General features: G+C 41.8%; 1 protein-coding gene and 1 pseudogene across 2 annotated transcripts in view; both read right to left on the reverse strand.

The window, feature by feature from the left end:
* Nucleotides 1-438, reverse strand: part of Ahctf1 (AT-hook containing transcription factor 1) — a 77,107-nt gene extending 76,669 nt beyond the window's left edge. Inside the window, exon 1 of one of the 2 annotated variants that reach the window (XM_004853481.4) lies at nucleotides 82-438. The gene's annotated coding sequence lies outside the window, so the exon portion shown is untranslated. The remainder of the gene's footprint in view (nucleotides 1-81) is intronic. The other variant, XM_004853482.4, reaches the window with a different exon arrangement.
* LOC101704579 (cyclin-D1-binding protein 1 pseudogene) lies at nucleotides 212-2,905 on the reverse strand (annotated as a pseudogene).
* Nucleotides 2,906-18,411: the final 15,506 nt, after the last annotated feature.

The raw sequence follows: 18,411 nt of genomic DNA on the forward strand, positions 1-18,411 counted from the left end.
CGCGGGAGGCCGTGGCGCCGCGCGAGCCGAGGCCACACCGACCCGCCCCGCAGCGCGGCCCAGCCCCTCCACCCGCCGTACCTGAGAGGGAGCGCGACCCGGCCGCCTAGTCCGGGGGCGCGAGGCGAGGCGCGGGTCTGTCACAGCATCTCCTGGGAGACGCGGCCGGGCGCGCGCTCCTTCGATCGCCGGCCTGGGGCCCGCACACCGCTCAGCTGTGAATACGCAGCCGCCTTCCCCGTCGCGGGCCCAGCGCTCCTCCTCCTTCTCCTCCTCCTCGCGGCTCTGCTGCCTCGGCCCGGACAGCGCGGGCGCCGATCAGCGCATGACCCCGGGCGGACGGAGCGAGTCCCACACACACCCAGGCAGGGCGGGAGGGGGCGGAGGGGACGGGGAGGCCCCAGAGGGAGGGGACCCGGGAGGAGATCGCGGCTGCCGGGATCGGAGTTCTCGCGAGCGTTCCGGACCGGGGCGCCGGCTCCGCGGGAATTTCAAACTTCCTGTGAGAGGAGGAGGAGGAGGCAGGGAAAGGGAGGCCACGTCGAGAAGAGCGGCTTAGTTACGTAAAATAAGGTCTCCCCGCCCACGGGCGCTGCGCGGGGGAAAGACTACGAATCCCACAGTGCCCTGCGCGTGGGGCTGCTCGGTAGTCGGGAGGGGTGATCTTTGCCCCCGAGTCGCCGGGTCCCGGCGGGCAGGGTGACTCTGCTGGGATTGTCCCGAGTGTCCCCGCGTTACCGCGGGCCCTTCCTGCGGGCCGCCCAATGATAATCTTTCCCCCATTGGCAGCTACACTTGGCCTCGGTGTTTTTCTTTCCATGCTCTCTTTCAGGTCCCAGCGGGGCACTAGACTTCTTGGGAAACTCTTTTTGCCCTTCCTATGTATTTTCATAAATATGCTAATGCGGTAGTGGTCAAATGTACTCACCCATTCCCCATCCCCGTCTAACCTAATCTTTTTCGTCAACAATTTACCTGGAAATTTTTTTTACCTGGGTTTGGGGTTGTAGCTCTGTGTACTTGGTATGCACGAAACTGTGGGTTTAATTCCCAGCACACGGAAAAAGAAATTACCCACAATCTGTTAACATTTTTTATTATCTTACTTAGAAATCACTCCCCCACGCGTTTTAAACAAATACATATGGAATGTGTCCGAAATACTCTGTAGCAGACATAGCAGAGTGAAGATACTAGCAGGCCACTCTTATCACTAGGGTATATTCGTTTCTGTTATATCCTCCCATGTGCTTTTTGAGATAAAGCCTTTCAGAAATGTAATTATCTTTCTTTTTTTCATAATTTTTGTTCTTTTTTTTGCTAGGAGCTGGTTAGCATTTTATTGAGACCATCAACATCTTTAACAATGAAACAATATACGAAATAGAATAAGAAATAGGGTAACTTCCTTACGAATCTGAGGCAGTTCAGGAACAGAATCTCATGTAATGATCTTTTATATCTAGCAGAGAAAAATATATCATACTCATATGGTTTATAAATAGTTGCCAATCTGGCCTAACAGTCTCTGAAGTAGAATCTCTTGCTAAATACAGACAGGAACTCTCTTTTCACTTAGCAGGTATGCTAGGTCTATTTTTATTTTTAATTTAAAAAATTTTTATTTTTGGTACCAGGGATCAAATTTGGGACCTTGCGCTTGCGAGGCAGGCGTCGGAACCACTGAGCTAAATCCTGGGTCCTGCTAGGTCCATTTTTAAAAGCAGAATCAGAGCCTGGATGTGACAGTGAGAGAGGAAGACAGGAGAGTATGAATGAATCCGAAAACTCAATTCAATTTCACTCTGCGTGAGCTCCTTAATTCTGTTCATACAATGATCAACAATATTAATGAGTAAAGGGATCCAACTATCTTCTGGCTGTGGGGTCACGTGACTTGCTTTTGTAACCTCCAGTGCCTGTTTTAAAACAGATACAAGTGGGCCTGGGATTTAGTTCAGTGGTTCTGGTGCCTGCTGCGCAAGCGCAAGGTCCCGAGTTTGATTTCCCGTACAAAACACACACACACACACACACACACACACACATACAAGTTTCACAGAATTGATTTGCACAGTCAGATGACACATAGGCGGATATATGCTTAGAGCCAAATCATCCATGCTGGGCCTGATCTCAGAAATGTCTACAATGTCATCCAGCTGAGCCACTTGGTCCTTCTTGCCATTCTCTGCCACTAGGATCCGGATCTTTTTCAGGCAAGCTTTGGATGCTCTCACCAGCGCGAGGCACGGGGCAATGAACTCTTGGTCCTCCTCAGACCAGTGCACATCCCGACTGCTTGGAAAGCCCAACATCTCCTCCTCATCACCACCACAGCTGTCAGAGCTGTCCTCCTCAGAGTCATGCAGGAGTCCCAAGTAAGGGTTACACTCTTCCACAGCCTGCTCCATATCTTCATGTGCATCTTTCACAAAATCCACTCTTTGTCATTATTAAAAGAGCTGCAGCTTTGTTATCTCTTGGTATCTGAGGCACCTGCTGGCACACATTCCAGACACTGTTGCAGGAAATAAGGTCTGTTCTCAGGGTTCTGAGCTGGAGCGATAAGTACTTCCACGAGCTGAGCCATGCCGTCCACGATGTCCAGAGTGGTGCCCCGTACAAGCTTTCTCGGGGTGATCCTTGGTCCTTGGGAAGTGCGTAGTATACTGCAGCAATTGCCTTGATGGCAGCATGGACTTGCTCACATATCCCGTTGGTTTCCTGTGGAGAGAGCCGCGGCAGTGGAGGGACCATGGTCAGGGTCGTGGCTTCCCAAGCCACAGTCACGTCCGTCTCATACAGTCTCCTCCAAAACCGCTCGCGATCACACTCCTCGGGGGCCTCGCGGGGTTCACCGACTGCAGGGCGTGGCGAGAGAGCCATAATTTTTGTTCTTTTATTGACAGCAACCTCCGCAAAGTACTGTGCTAAATTGTCGCAGAGAAGGAGTTTGGTGTGTGAGAGGCTGCTGCTGCAGGTGGTAAAAGAATTAACCAATAGTCAAAGAATTTAGAAGAGTTAAAGAGTTTATTGATAATCTGCAGGAGAGCAGTGGATGGGGCTAAGAAAGGACCGCACTCTCAAGGTAAAAGGCTGAGATTGTTATAAGGGTTTGAGGACATGAAAAGGATATAGAGTGATCAAAAGAAGCATCAGGAGGCTTTTAGGTCAGCCTGCAATCTTTATCTCACAGGAGCACCGTATTAGGTTAATAGTTATACATTAAAGGCGCCAATTTAACATGGTCCACTATTTTGGTTCTCACAAAAGGCCCTCGAGGCTTAGAATAAGGACACCTGTGTGCATCATCTCCGAGAATGGGAAGAAAGGCCATTAGGAAGAAATATGTTTCATGGCAAAGCCGCCTTATTTACTTTTACATGTAGTTAAGCCTCTGTAGAATGTGACAGTCACTTAGTACGTGCTGGTTCAGAGAAACCTGATGGGGCAAGCAGCTGAGTTTACTGGATTAACTCGTTTTCTGCCTATTCAGCCTCCACACCTAAGGAGTACTGTACTGCTTTTGTAGTTATCTTAAATGGGGTGGGGGGTGTTTGCTGGGGATCTAACCCGGAGTTCACATGTGCTAAGCAGGAGTCTTACTACTGAGCCACACCCTCAGCCCTAGTAAATAGACCTCTGCCAACAGAAACCATCCCTCTGATGAATGTGCTGGTTTATGTCCTTGCCATGCTCCACATTCTTTATTTTCATCCTTTGGAACTCTTTGGTCCTCAATTTCTGAGTGTTGTATGTTTTCATAAAAACCTGAGCTTTCAACCTAGTTATACTGCTAGTGAGCTGTGTGACATGAAAATCAAGCAACCTTTCTGGGCTTCCATTATCAGATCTGTAGAGCAGAGGAAACTGGATTTGATGATTGATTCATTAGACAGACATTTATTAGCCTTGCTGTAAGATCCTTTCCAGTTGTAAAATTCAAAACTCTATCTTGTCATACTCCACCACAGTAACTGACCTTCTACATGGTCTTTCAGATTTTAGTTTTTCCTTCCATCATCACCCACAGACTTCTCTATGACTCTCTATACCTTGAACGAACCCTACCTGCACCATTTGCATACTTCCTGATAATCATTTCTTTTGCTCTACTCCAAATATGTTTCGCCTCTCAGTGTCTCTCAGCCTCTTCACCTCCTAGCTAAATCTTAACATCTGCCAAGGGCCAACTCAAGCCTCTTTTCTCTCCCCACTCTTCCCTTCAACTTCAGCCCACATGAATTACTAAAAACTTAAATTGAAAATAGGCTGGCTGTGTTATTTCATGGCCATTTCTCTTTTTGCTGCTAACTCTCTCCATCCACCAACCACTCCCACCCCAGCTACCCTGGTAGCACAGACTGCATCTTTTGAGAATGCTTCCCTTGCACCTGCTACTTTTTTATTTATTTATTTATTTATTTATTTATTGGTACCAGGGATTGAACTCGGGTTCTGGTGCTTTCGAGGCAAGCAGCGGAACCACTGAGCTAAATCCCTGGCCCCAACTTTTTTATTTTAATTACTTTGTCGATTGAATTTTCAATTTAAATCTCTCAACTTTTTGCCCTTTTCAGTCATTTAAGCATATGCTAGATTATATTAATTAATTTCAAGAGATATTAATGAATATCAAGTGAAAAAAAATCTGGGTTTCATAGTCCAAGGAGTTTGGGGAAAAGCTAATTAATAAAATTAAACTTGTTTTGTATTTGTTTGATTTTGGTAGTAGGTTGAGCCCAGGGCTTTTGCACTTAGCTATTTTCCAGCCCTTTTTTATTTATTTATTTATTTTTTGAGACTGTCTTGCTAAGTTGCTAAATTGCACAGACTGGACTCAAACTTGGGATCCTCCTGTCTTGGCCTTCCAGAGTGCTAAGATTGCAGGTGTTTACCACCTCACCCAGCTTAAACATTTCTTTCATGCAATACTTCACTGCCTTTAGTATGGTTGCCATTTCCCCAAAGTTGCTCAACCATGGCATCCACTTATATTTGGGGAATGTCTTGCTGCATTATTGTTCCACAGAATAGCTTTTAGTAAACACAGTTTCATAGCTTTCTTATTGGAAGAAGCACAGAGCAGTGAAAAGAATGTGATCATTTGGAGCCAGACAAACTTGGATTTCTATGCCAGCAACATGATGCTAATCTGATTACTTCACTCTCTGAGACCATTTTCTCAACTAGAAAGAAAAGGCAATGCTACTTACTGTACTTCCTTTGCAGAATTGTCACAAAGATTAAGAGAAAGGAAGTGCCTAGCTCAGAACCTCATTCCTTTCTCACCTATATGGTCATAAGTTACAATATATTGGTAAAAGTTCTAGAAAATGATAAAAACTTAAAAAAAAAAGAAAATGATAAAAACTAGTAGAGACCTTCATCATTTCATTTGGAGTATTTTATTCAAGAGGCAATATTTCAATTCCAATCCAGCATCTTTCAAGTGACTAATTGCAGAGAAGTTGGACCTCATTGAAGTGCTGTAAATTAGACCTCTGTTTTTGCACACAAAAATAATAATAATAAGGAAAATGTTATTATTTTTCTTTATCAAAAAAGAAAATAAGAGTTTGTCTCAAATAGAGGTAATTGTCTTCATCCTACTGGCTACATTTCTTCATCATTTTTGTAGAGATTATTGAGCATAACAAACAGTTTCTACCCCTGATTTCTTCAATTGATAATAAACTCAGTGAATGAAGATTCATATTTTCTTTTTGTTCCCTACTACGTTTCAGTAGTAATAGCATAGTAGCTGACATATAAATAAGTACTAAGAGAATTGTTTAATGAGGTGGAGGTGTAGTTCAGTGATAGAGCCCTTCCTCAGCATGCACCAGGCCCTGGGTTCCATCTCCAGGACAGATAGATAGTTGTCAGGTAGACAGATAGATAGATAGATAGATAAGTAAGTAAATGAATAAATACTTGTCAGCTTCACAATTCAAAGCAAAATATACATTGCTAGATTATTAAAAGGGACCCAAGAAATATGCTAAGCCAAATACCTTATCTATAGATGGAAAAGTGAGTTCTCAAATGATTTGTCACAAATATATTGGGATGGATTTTGTTTTGTTTTAAAAATAGACATAAAAGGAAAGGCAGAACTTTACCTCTAACCTCTTATGTCCCTGGCTGAGTCTGAGAATTAAACTGACATAAGAGAGATTAACAAAAGAAAAGCATACACATTTGTATGTGAATGAGTTGTGATCAAAAGTACAATGAATGCTTAAAGTGCTTTTCTAATTTATTACACTAAAAGATGCACTGCTACTAATCCTGCTCAAAATACTCCCCTCTCTTCAAACACATCCCATTGTTCTTGCCCTATTCTGAAGCAGCTCTGAAAGTCCTCCTTTGTGAGTGTCTTTAGTTGTGCTGTCTTCATTGCCTTGATGTTCTGAATTGATTCAAAACGTTTAGCTTTCTTGGTCATTTGACTTTGGGGAAGGGCCAAAAGTCACACATATGCAGGATCCAGTGAATAAGGTGGATGAGGACACAGCATAATGATCTTATGAGCCTGCCTTTCCATCAGATGGTTTAGCAGGTGTATTCATGGAAGTTTCAATCACATCTCATAAAGACACCCATGAAATAGGACTTCCAGAACTGCTTCAGAAAGTGGCAAGAATGGTGGGATAAGTGTGTTCAAAGGGAAGGAGAGTATTTGAGGGGGATTAATGGCTATGTGTCTTTTATTGTAATAAATTTCAAAAATTTAAACCTTCACCATTTATTTCAATTATACCTTATACATGAGAATCCCCATTGGAAAATAAAGACCAAAAAAAGTGGCAGAAACTAGATGATTATATATTAAATTGAACAGTGGTGATGGTAGAAAAGTCACTGAAATGTATGGGGAAGCCAAAAGAAGATGTAAGTTATTTTAAGAAGGTCTGTTGGTATAATTTTTCTCAGCTTCAACTGCCCATCTCTGGTGACAAGAAGGTTTCTTCTGTTACAGGGAGGATAGAGTGTCTCTTTTTGTACCTGCAGTTTTGTAAGTGCCTTTAGCTCACAATAAGCCTTATGCCAAAGAGGCATATTTGTGGATGGTATATTCTGCCACCCTTCAACATTAAATCGAACCTATAGTTTCATTTCTATTTTGTTTCTGTCATGTTTTGGTTTTGTTTTGTGGTACTAAAGATTGAATTGAGTGTTTCACCACTGAGCTACATCCCGAGTCCTTTTGGAAATTTTATTTTGAGACAAGATCTCATTAAATTGCTGAGGCTGACCTTAAACTTGTGATCCTCCTACTCTTCAGCATCCCACATAGCTGGCTTACAGGCACATGCCTTCATGCCTACCTTAAGTCTATAGTTTAAGTCTATAGTTTTAAAAGAAGAAAAATAAATATTTTGTGTCATTAAAATATAATCTTTATACATCTGAAAAATTGTTTGGATGAATAATACTCCCAAAAAAGTCTTAGATTGTATTTCTTTTTCCAATTGCTGATACGTGTAATTAACATAGTATCATAATTAATCTCTTCTTTAAAACTATTCCTCCTCCTACCTGTCCTTTCCTTTTACCATCACCCAAAGTTACTCTTTAAAATATGTATATTTTAACTAAAACAATCCGGTGCTTCTTTGAGTCAATGGTATTGTAAGTATTGTTCATGAGTCACAAATCTTTCACTTGCTGGGAGCTCCTGCCTCTCAGGAAATCTAGGTAAGAAAAGTCGACTCTGGAGAGTTAGGAAGTGATAGAAATGAGAACAACCAATTCAGTGTCCACCTGAAGGAAAAGGTCACCCAGTTTAACAACTGCTGTGTGCCAACTTTGTAAGATGGAGTCTCAGCCTTTTTTGTCTCATGAGCTTAATTTTAATCCTATTGAGTGCGTACATTCTATATTAACTATGGTGTCTGTATGGTACTTTAAGTTTTAAAAGCATTTTAAATTATTGGTCAACATTTTTTTTGGTGTGGTTTAAATAGTAAATGGGGTGAGGGTTCTGTTTTTGTCTTTTCTTATTCCTTCTTGGGTCTTCTGTATGGTTTTTAAATAAACTTCAATTAGATTTGTTCGATTTGATTAGAGGAAAGTATAGGTGATGTGGGAGCAATTTTTTTACCAGGTAATTGTGAAAGTTAAAACAAGATGTTAAGTAGGATGCCGTAAGTGGAGAGCCAATAACAGACTATATAGGATGAAGTTTGGTATATCCTACTGCACTCTTCTGAAAATAAGTTTAATTAGAGATCTTTAGGTGTCGGGAGCAATGCTACATAATTTTAGGGTAAAATCATTTGGTTAGCCTAGTTCTCTTGCCTACAGCCCAGCTACAGAATAACTCCAATTTGGCCTCCGGTCACAACTGAGACCTCAATGATCCAGTGATGCTGTGATTCTCCAGGACAAGAAACATCCTGGGAGCTGAAAACATCCTGGGAGAACAAACATCTACTCAATTCATTGTTCTTGGACTGTTAACATCTTATTTACCCAGGATGTACTGAACTCTCTGCAAGTCATTTGTTACATTTGTTTCTCCCGATGTACTGAATAAAAGGTGTGGTAAGCTGGGGGCTTTTGTCTTTGCTGCCCAGAGCAGCACTGATCAAGGCCAAGGCTCAGCTTCTTCTCAGTGTCATTTTTCTACCTTTCCTGTAATTCACCGTGTGCTGCCGTGGCTCGCAGGAGACCAGGACTCACTGCAGAGGTTCTGGTAACGTCCCCTTCCCCTGTTCCCTACATTTAGGGTTTAGAAGTGAGTCACATTTGTTAGCAGACCACATAATTCTATGTGCTTAAAATTCTAAATCATGATTCTCAGGTGGTATTTCAGTATAATTTTATTTTGCTTCAGCTCTCATCATTATTCATTTGTTTGTTCATTTATTTATTTTGGTGCTAGGCATTGAAGTCAGGTTCTTGTGCATGGTAAGCACATCCTCTACCACTGAACCACATCCCCATCACAAAATATTTATTGAGTGCTCTCACTGGGGTAAGCAAAATTCAAGGCATGGGGATACAAAGCTTAATGAGACCAACTTCTGTGTCCCTCAGCAATGCAATCAAGACAACTTAATTAAATGGAAAAATTTACTTTTATTTGAAGCATCTTTGTAAAGGAGTCTTTTAAATCAAGAAGAGCTACGACTGATAATTACAATGAACACTTAGCATTCCAGTCATAGGAATGTTTTAGTTCCACATTTGGTTTTGGTGAATGTCATTTATTCCCTGGGACTGGCTGGGTCACAGACTCATTTCCCACCATCTGGGCAAAAGATCCTTTTAAGGGCTTGCCGCCTTCATATATGAGGGGCTTTTAAATGACAGCCTTATAATCATTTCTCACATTTCTGTTGTTTATATGATTCTGAATTTTCTTATTTTAAGGACAAATTTTAAGGTCAGAGAACTAATTTTCTTCATCTTTGTAACAGTTTATCATAAAAGTTTAATGCACTTAGCAAATTCCAGGTATTAAATATGTATATAATATATTATTTTGGTTGAAAGAGTAAATAACAAAATATACCCTACACATTTTCCCATAATACTCACACACACACACACACACACACACACACAGATCGAGACCTATGGAGATTGAGCCCAGAGCCTCCTGTATACTAAGCACACACTGTACCACTGAGCTACACCCTCAGCCCCTGCACTCTGTCCCTGTATCATTGGGTGGTTTTTACATCCTCTAGACAATTGACATAACAATCAATTATTCAATCTGTTAATCATATTTCAGGCACACATAAGTGGCCTCTTCGGTGGAGCCGTTTTTGTAACATAGACATTTGATATATCCCCAATCACTTTTTTGCAGTGCTAGGGGTCAAATCCATGGCCTTGCACGTATTAGGCAAGTCTTCTCCCACTGAGCCACACCCCAGACCCACTTGATAAATCTTTAGTATATAAGGTTGGGGAGATAGTACAACAGATTGCACAGTGAGAAACAACCTCTGAAACAGAAGGGTGGAGAACACACCAGTATAAGAATTATTGTCTCTCTGAGTTACAGTGTTGAAGGATTAGGAAAGATCAAGAGCCTTTCAGTTTGAAGATGAAAAAGTTTTCAAAGAATAAAATATAACCCCACTAACTGTAAGACTTAAATGGAGTCATGCTGCAGAAACATTAAAGGACAAAATGATGTGTGAAAGCAACTTTCGCAGACTCCAGTATAATTCCAGCTGATTTGGAAACCATGTGTTACATAGAATAAATCTCAGTAAACCATTCAATGACAGTTGCAGGCAGAGACCTTAAGAACCAAGTGACTTATTTAATTAGAATCATGTCTTTCCTTTGGTATTTTGAGGGCACACTTCAAATCCACACATTGTCTACCTCCTGGAGAGGAGGAAATTTGAAATTGTATCTCCTTACTTTACATTAACTTCAAGCCAGCCCCCCCCCCCCCCCCCCCCCCCCCCCCCCCCGTCCCAGACCACCAGGGACTCACAGGCCAGGACAAACCAGAGTGAACCATGTCCTGTTCTAGACTGAAGGGTCACCCCTCTTGCACATGACTTGTGACAGCCCTTCAATGTATGAAAGACTTTGGGAGGCAACATATTGAAAGATGAAAAGCACTGAATTTGGGGAGGAAAAGATGTAAATCTGAACTCCAACCTCTGATACTACCCTTTGCTAGATGTTCATCTAGCATGGATAGGCCCATTCAACTATCCAAGCCTCAATTTCCTCATCTGTTATGTGAATTATGTGTGAAAATAGATAGTAAATTTTGACCTGCTACCAAATATTGGTTATCAGATGATTAATTTAAACTGAATAAGGCCGTGGATTTAGCTCGTGGTGCCCGCCTTGCAACCACGAGGTCCTGAATTCGATCCCCGGTACCGGGGGAAAAAAAAGTAAACTGAATAAATACAAGTAGGGAGCTGGGGCTGTAGTTCAGTGGTAGAGTACTTGCCTAGCTACACAAGGCTCTGGGTTCCATCCCTAGAACTGCAAATAAGTAAACAAACAAACAAATACAGTAAGCTATATGGGATAGTATAGAATATATTTCTCTATTGATTTAGATGAATTGTTCTATAATAGACTTCAGGCTACATTTCATCATTGTATTATAATGTTTTTTAAAGCTGCTGATTGTTGATTTTGAATGGTAGTCCACCTAGTATATAATTTCACATGTAAATCACAGATTGTCAAAAGTCAGAAGGGTTCTTAGAAATTACCTAATCTAACTTGTTTCAGTGAAAAGATTTTTGTTCAAAATCATATCTCATTTTTGGGCAAATTTAGGCAGACAACAGAATTCCCAAGTCCCTGTCTGTCATTTTCGTCTCTGGAAGAAAATAAATTCCCCTTATGACACAACTGCAAGCGAACTAAATAAAATCTATTCTCCTGCCCACTTTACAATACTAACAAAGATAATTAGAAAACAAACATTGTTGTAGTTGTGAAAGAGAAGCAAACAAATATTTCTAACTTAATGAACCAAAAAAATAACCGTATATTACTGTATAATTGCTGTTATTATTGAATGCGTTGGCACCAAGTTCATAGATGGGATGCTCCAGACAAAGGAAGTTAATGACCAATGTTGATATTTGCACGAAGTGCAGAATCTGCCTGCTGCCTTGAAGTGAATGGGGGACAATGATCCATTATGGTATCTATCACACTGTATTCTAATTATTTCTTGTAAATTATCTTTCTGACTACACTGTGAGCTTTGTTAAAGCAGAAATAATGTCTTCGTCATCTTTTTTTCCCCCAGCAAAGTACCTTGGTGGAGACCCCTGTAGTCAGGTTCCAGTACCCACTTGCCCAGTGTGTGATGCAAGCCTGAGAAAAAGAATACACTAAGAGACAAAACTAGGAGAGAGAGAGCGGGATGCCAGGATGACCAGTGCTGGTGCAACTGACAAAGGCTCTGGACAGTCCCAGGCACTGACTTTTATTGGCTATCATTTGGGGTAAAGGTGATGTGTGGTTTCTATGGAAATTAATGTAAACAAGGCACAGAAAGGACAAGACAAAGCATTCTCGAATTAAGAACAGAATAGACGAAATACATGATTATAACTAGAACACTGTCCTTTTAGTATGAAGGTTTTAGTTTGGGAACAGAATTTGGGTGCGAGTTACTTTGACCTCTGCACATAGGCTTCAGCCAGACTCCCTTCTCCAAACAAGCCAACTGTGGGGTTAACTCCTCACAGCCTGCTTTGGGCATAAACAGTATTATGGTCCTCTGCAGTACCTAGCATTCACTCAATTTTTTGTTTTCGTCTCAATGAATGCACCTTCTCTTCTACTCACGGAGTTAGAAGAACAAGACAGAAGAAAAAAGATAAAGAGGTGTCTGCTAATGAAAACATCGGGAATCCATTAGCAATAGAATGTGCAAGTGCTATGGGTTTGGTTTGGCTTTTTTGAGGTGCTGGGGGTCAAATACAAAAGCTACAAAAAAAAGCTCCAGCTGCTAGACAAGCACCCTACCCCTGAGCTATACCCTCAACCTGAAACTGCGTTTCAGTTTACAACTCTCCCAGTTGGATGCCAAACATGAAATGCCAAACCTTGTCAAACATGAAATTCGGGGACTATATTCAGGAAAAATCCTTTGCCAGATTCTTTCCAAAGCTACTCAAAGTTCTCGCCAACTAATTTGATACTATACGGTTGGTGCTAAGATGTTAAGGTTTCCAATTGCAACTTATTTAAATTAGAGACCCGTTCCTGTAGACTGCTATTTCAAATTATGTGTACTCTGGGAAGTTTTAGATGGCGAAAAGATGGCAGTAACCTAAAGTTACACAATAGTTCCGTTCCACAGATGTGGGAGGTCTCTGCCTTGTGGGGGGGGGGGGAGTCATTATCTTTCTCTTCCAGTGAGTAATAAAAATGCTAAACCTGTAAGAAACCATGAAGTCGAGGCAGGTCTGTGCACACCCTACCGAGGTCCTGAGTCACGCGGAAGACGCCGAATCAGACCGCTGCAGACAGGCAGGTCTGTGCACGCCCTACCGAGGTCCTGAGTCACGCGGAAGATACCGAATCACCCCACTGCAGACAGGCAGCCACCTGATTCCACATTACCAAAGCGCAGAGGACACCAGACCACCAGACCAAGGTACTGAGTCCCACTGTTCCCGGCCCAGAGGTAGGGGCTTCTCAGCCGTCGTCCCACTGCTCCTGGCCCAGAGGGAGGGGCTTCTGAGCCACCATCCCACTGCTCCTGGTCCAGAGGAAGGGGTTTCCCGGCCACCATCCCTCCGGCTGCTCCCAGCCCACAGGAAAGGGCTTTTGGGTCACCGTCCCTACCGCTGCTCCCGGCCTCTGTCCCACCTCACCCAGTTCAGAGGAGGTAATCCGTGCAGGCGCTAACAGCCCCCCGCCCCAGTCGAAATGAGAAGAACCCATGAAGTCAACATCCTCAAGTCATTGCATTTTAGTCTTTTGACCTTCCCAAATCCTTTCTCCCCACCATAAGTTTATTTTCCTATTGATTACTTCTTGATTTTCTTGGGCCCACCTATTACTCTGTGATAGAGTGTCCCATCTACACCATGAAAATTTGCTCTTGTCTCCTTACAATGTGTTCTCTCTTTCATTTTCTTCCAAAACCTTTGCTTGTTCTTGCTTTTTTCTGAACTCTGTCATCCTTATTATTTTCTGAATTCTTATGCTATCTGATTCAATCTCATTTTAGCATTCTGAAAAGTTTTCTTACTCTCTAGGACTTCTACTTGGTTTTCCTGCCATTTTACGCAGCCAACACTTACACTTGATTTGTGAAGGCTGAAAGGATAGGTGGTGAGAGAGATGGCATTTGGCTGGCCATCGTGGGCTGACAGCAACATAAACCTGGCTATAGGCTTTTTTCTTTTCTTTATTTTTTTCTGTTTTGAGACAAAGTCTCACTACATAGTTCAGGCTGGGCTCCAGCTCACTGCGATCCTCCTGCCTCAGCCTCCCTAGTGCTGAGATTACAGGTGTGGACCAGCATGCTTGGCTTGGCTATAGTCTTGGCCTTGGAGGAAGTGTGGTTATGTCAGGATTCCTACAGCTCTTGTCTCAAGGAGATTGACTTGTAGGAACCATGTTCCTAGGAAATTTATATATAACACAAATTAAAATTTTAAATTTACAATCATGAGTGTTTCTTTGACTTGACTGGGATTCCTATATGCTCACCCCCAGGGAACCCCCTTTCTGGATAGTGAAGGGTGTGGGAATCTGAGTAATCAAAGATTGCTAGGAGAACAAGAAATCAAAGCGTGTGTGTGTGTGGGGGGGGTTAGTTTAGAGAGATATTCCGTCCAGATCTGGAGAGCCTGATGACTCACAGTTGCCTCTTAAGGGAGAACAGTGTGTGCTGGGTAAACACACCCAACTCTGAGTCTCCGAGTTCCTTTCCCAGATGAGGTTTGCCCCTGCCCTTCTGAGCACAAGGTCAATCAGTGCACAGGACTAAAGATGGGCTTTTGCTGCTGAACTGTATTAGTCACTTTCCAGCCGCTGGGACAAAATATCCAACACCTGTAACTTAAGGGAGGAAAGGTTTATTTCCACTCACAGTTTCAGTAGCTTCAGTCCATGGTTGGCTGGCTCCCAGACAGAACAGCATGGCAAAGGGAAGCTGTTCCCTGCACAGCAGCCAAGAAGCAGAAGATAAGGGAGGAATTGGGGACAAGCATACTCCCTTCCACCAAGGTGGTGCAGCACCCCTGTAGTGCTGGGAGTCCCAGCACTCAAGAGGCTGAGGCAGGAGGACCGCCCCAAGTTCGAGGCCAGCCTGGGCTGACTAGGGAATTTAAGGCCACACTGAACTATACGGTGAGACCTTGACTCTTCCAAGTCATGCTCCCAGTGACTAATCCACTGGTGAATGTAGCACCCCATGATCCAGTCCCCTCCAAAGACGCCACCTCTGAGCTCAAGATTTTTGGGGGACATTTTAGATCTAAACCATAACTTGAATTTACAGTCATGCTTGTGACCTGGGATTATTTGCAGGGCACTGTGAGTGGTGTACTAGGAATGACCATACTTCTCGATCACAGTTTATTCATGCAGTCTCTTAATTCATACCCGCTGATGGTCAAATCTATCTGTGATGTATGCCCATTTCACTTGTTTAAGTTTAAGAGGCCAGTCTTACTTCCCCTTTATAAATTTCTCACTCTCATTTTGACGAATTACCAGTACCTCTAAGTATACTCTTCTATAAGTCTAATGGAATACTTACGATAGCCATTCTTTTTTAATATAACATTATACTATGAAATTATGGCAAAGAATATGAGAGAGGAAGCACTGTGGAGGGAGAAGACTTTGCAGAGTTGTTTGTTAAGGTCATCACTTCATCCCTTGGGTCCTGGGAAGATAGTGTAGTGGTGGGAAAGAGTGCAGTATGACCTGGGTTGGAATTCTGTCTCTACTACTCATCTGTGAGGTGCCTAGTGATGTACTACTGTACCTTTTCTAAGCCAGTGCTCTGGATGGAGTCTGCAAACTGCATGGGTCTGCAATGAGACAAGAAGCTTGTACCAGAATATAAAATCATTTATGTCACTAAACACACTGTTTAATTCAGCTTTTTTTTTCCAGAGTAAAACTTTCTCAATGAAGGAAGTAGTGCATTGATTTACATACTGGCCCAGGCTCCTTAACATTAAAATGGGACATAAAACCAACTTCATAGGGCTGTTATTATAGGGATAATATGGAGCTCAGTGGCAAACCACAGGCCTAGTTTCAATCTATGAAACAAAAACAAACCAAAAAAAATGCTGATACATGTAAAGTGCCTGGTATGCTAGGTGTATAATAAATAGTTGTTTATTGTTGGCTTTTGGCTACTTGAATGCACAATTTAGCACTAAAAGCAAACTTTTCCAGAAGACAAAAGTCTAGCAAGGGCCTCAGAGATGGCAGGAGAGGCAAAAGGTTGAGGGTTTTCAACCTGCCATTTACGTCTTTCCTATAAGACTGTAAAGCTTGCCTTGTTAAGCACCTAATTTGTCATCTGTAAATTACAGAATAATAATAGTGCCCACCTCATAGAGCTGATGATATGAGACCTAAATTAGACATCCTATGTAAGATGCCTGGAACAGTGCCACACACACAGCAGGTGTTCAATAAATACTACTTTCCTTCCTTCACTTTCAGTGGGTTTGAGAATTCTTTCAAGAGTATTTGCATAAGGAGTAGGAGTATAGTTCAGTAGTGGAGCATGTGCTTAGCATGGGCAAGGCCCAAGGTTTGATCCCTAACACCGAAGAAGAGAAAAATGTATATTTGCATAATAGGGAAATGGCAAGTACAGTACTGTATATACAAAAGTTTTCTAATGGTAACAGTAACTCAGAACTCTAGAAAATAATTAAAGGTAGAACTAACAAAGAACAAGGACACTGTTGGTAAAAATGAAAATAAGAATGCCAAGTTATAATATTTTCTTTAAGTGAATTCTGTGAAAAGCAGGTAGTTTGAGACCTCACTTAATCCAGTCATGTTGGATCTAGTGAGATTTGGGTCTCCTAAAGAGCTCTGTGTCTTCAACCCTGGGCTTTACATCCTGATTGAACTGAGTGCTCCATAAGAATATTGGCTCCCCAAAGTGACTGGGCCTTCCCATCTTCTTAAAGGTCCCTCACTTCCCCATGCTTTCTTATTATTGAATTTGTGGTCAGTGTGAGGTTTTTTGTTTGTGTTTGTGGCACTGGGGATTAACCCAGGGCCTGGAGCGTGCTAACCAAGTGCTGCACTGCTGAGCTACACCCCGTCCCCAATGTGAGTTTTTGATATACACTGGTCGTTGTCTCTTACTAGGCATGGGGGACTGGTTCTAGGATTTTGAGTACCAAAATGTGAAGATGTTCAAATCATTTATACAATACGGTGTTTTATTTTAATATAATTTACGCACAACCTCCCCTCTTGTATACTTTTTTCAAGCCCCAGGTTCTGCAGTTCCAACCTAGGGCCTTGTGCACATGAAGTAAGCCCTCTACCACTGAGCTACACCCAAGCCTTTCTTATATACTTTACTTCATTTCTAGATTAATTATAATACCTAATATAATGTAAATGCTATATGAAGAGTTGTTACACTGTATCATATAGAGAAGAATAAGACAGAAAATTTTTTTTACATGTTTAATACTGGTGCAATTTTTTTCCAAAATATTTTTGATCCTTGGCTTGTTGAATACACACATGAAGAACCCAGGGTTGTGGAGGCCCAACTATATTTTTCACTTGGCCATTCTTTCTGGGTTTGAGGTGAAATCTCAGCATGGTTTTCATTTGCATCTCTAGGATGACCAGTGATGGTGAACATTTTTTCATGTTTATTTACCATTTCTACTTCTTTGTCTGAGAAATGTCTGTTCATTTCAGATGCCCATTTTTGGACTGGGTCTTTAAATTTGGAAGGTCTGATTTTTTAAAGTTCTTTATAGATTCGAGATAGTAGACCTTTGTCTGAGGAAAAGCAGGTGAAAATTTTTTCCCACATTGTGGGTTGTCTCTTCACACTGCTGGTGGTTTCTCTTGCTGTGCAGAAGCTTTTTAATAAGAAGAGATCCCACTTGTTGATTGTTTGTGCTAGTTCATGGGCAACTGATGTTTTGTTCATAAAATATTTTCCTACACCAATGTCTTCAAGAGTTCTACCTAACCTCTCTTCCAGCCGGTTTAGTGTTTCTATTTTAATATTTAGATCTTTAATCCATTTTGATTTTAGTTTAGTGCATGGTGAGAGATTTGGGTCTAGTTTTAATCTTTGGCAAGTTGAAACCCAGTTATTCCAGCACTATTTATTAAAGAGGCAATCTTTCCTCCAGTGAGGATGGTTGGCTTTGTCAAAGATGAGGTGGCTGAGTGGGTCTGGAGTTGTATCTGCATCTTCTAATCTGTTCCCACTAGTCCTCAAGTCTGTTTCTTTATCAGTATCATGCTGTTTTTACCATAGTAGCTTTGTAGTATAGTTTCAAGTTGGAGTTTGTAATACCCCCTGCCATGTCTCCGTTACCTAAAATTGCTTTTGCTATTCTGGGTCACTTCTTGTTCCAAATGAATTTTTGGATCATTTTCTCGAGGTCCGTGAAGTATGCTGCTGGGTTTTCAATTGGGATTGCATTGAATCTATATAGCAGTTTTGGAAGTATGGCCATTTTCATTATGTTGATCCTTCTTAACCAGGAGCAGGGGATGTCTTTCCATTTTCTGATATCCTCTTAAATCTCTCTTTTCAGAGTGCTATAGGTTTCAGAGAAGAGGTCTTTGATTTCTTTTGTTAGTTTATTCCTAGGTATTTCAGTTTTCTGCATGCTATTGTGAAAGGAATTATTTGCCCTATTTCTCTCTCAGTGTGTCTGTTGTTCATGTAGAGGAAAGCTATTGATT

Source organism: Heterocephalus glaber, unplaced genomic scaffold (genome assembly GCF_053883595.1).
Source record: "Heterocephalus glaber isolate CG9 unplaced genomic scaffold, H.glaber_assembly_v1.0 deba00001600, whole genome shotgun sequence".
Taxonomy (NCBI): Eukaryota; Metazoa; Chordata; class Mammalia; order Rodentia; family Bathyergidae; genus Heterocephalus; species Heterocephalus glaber.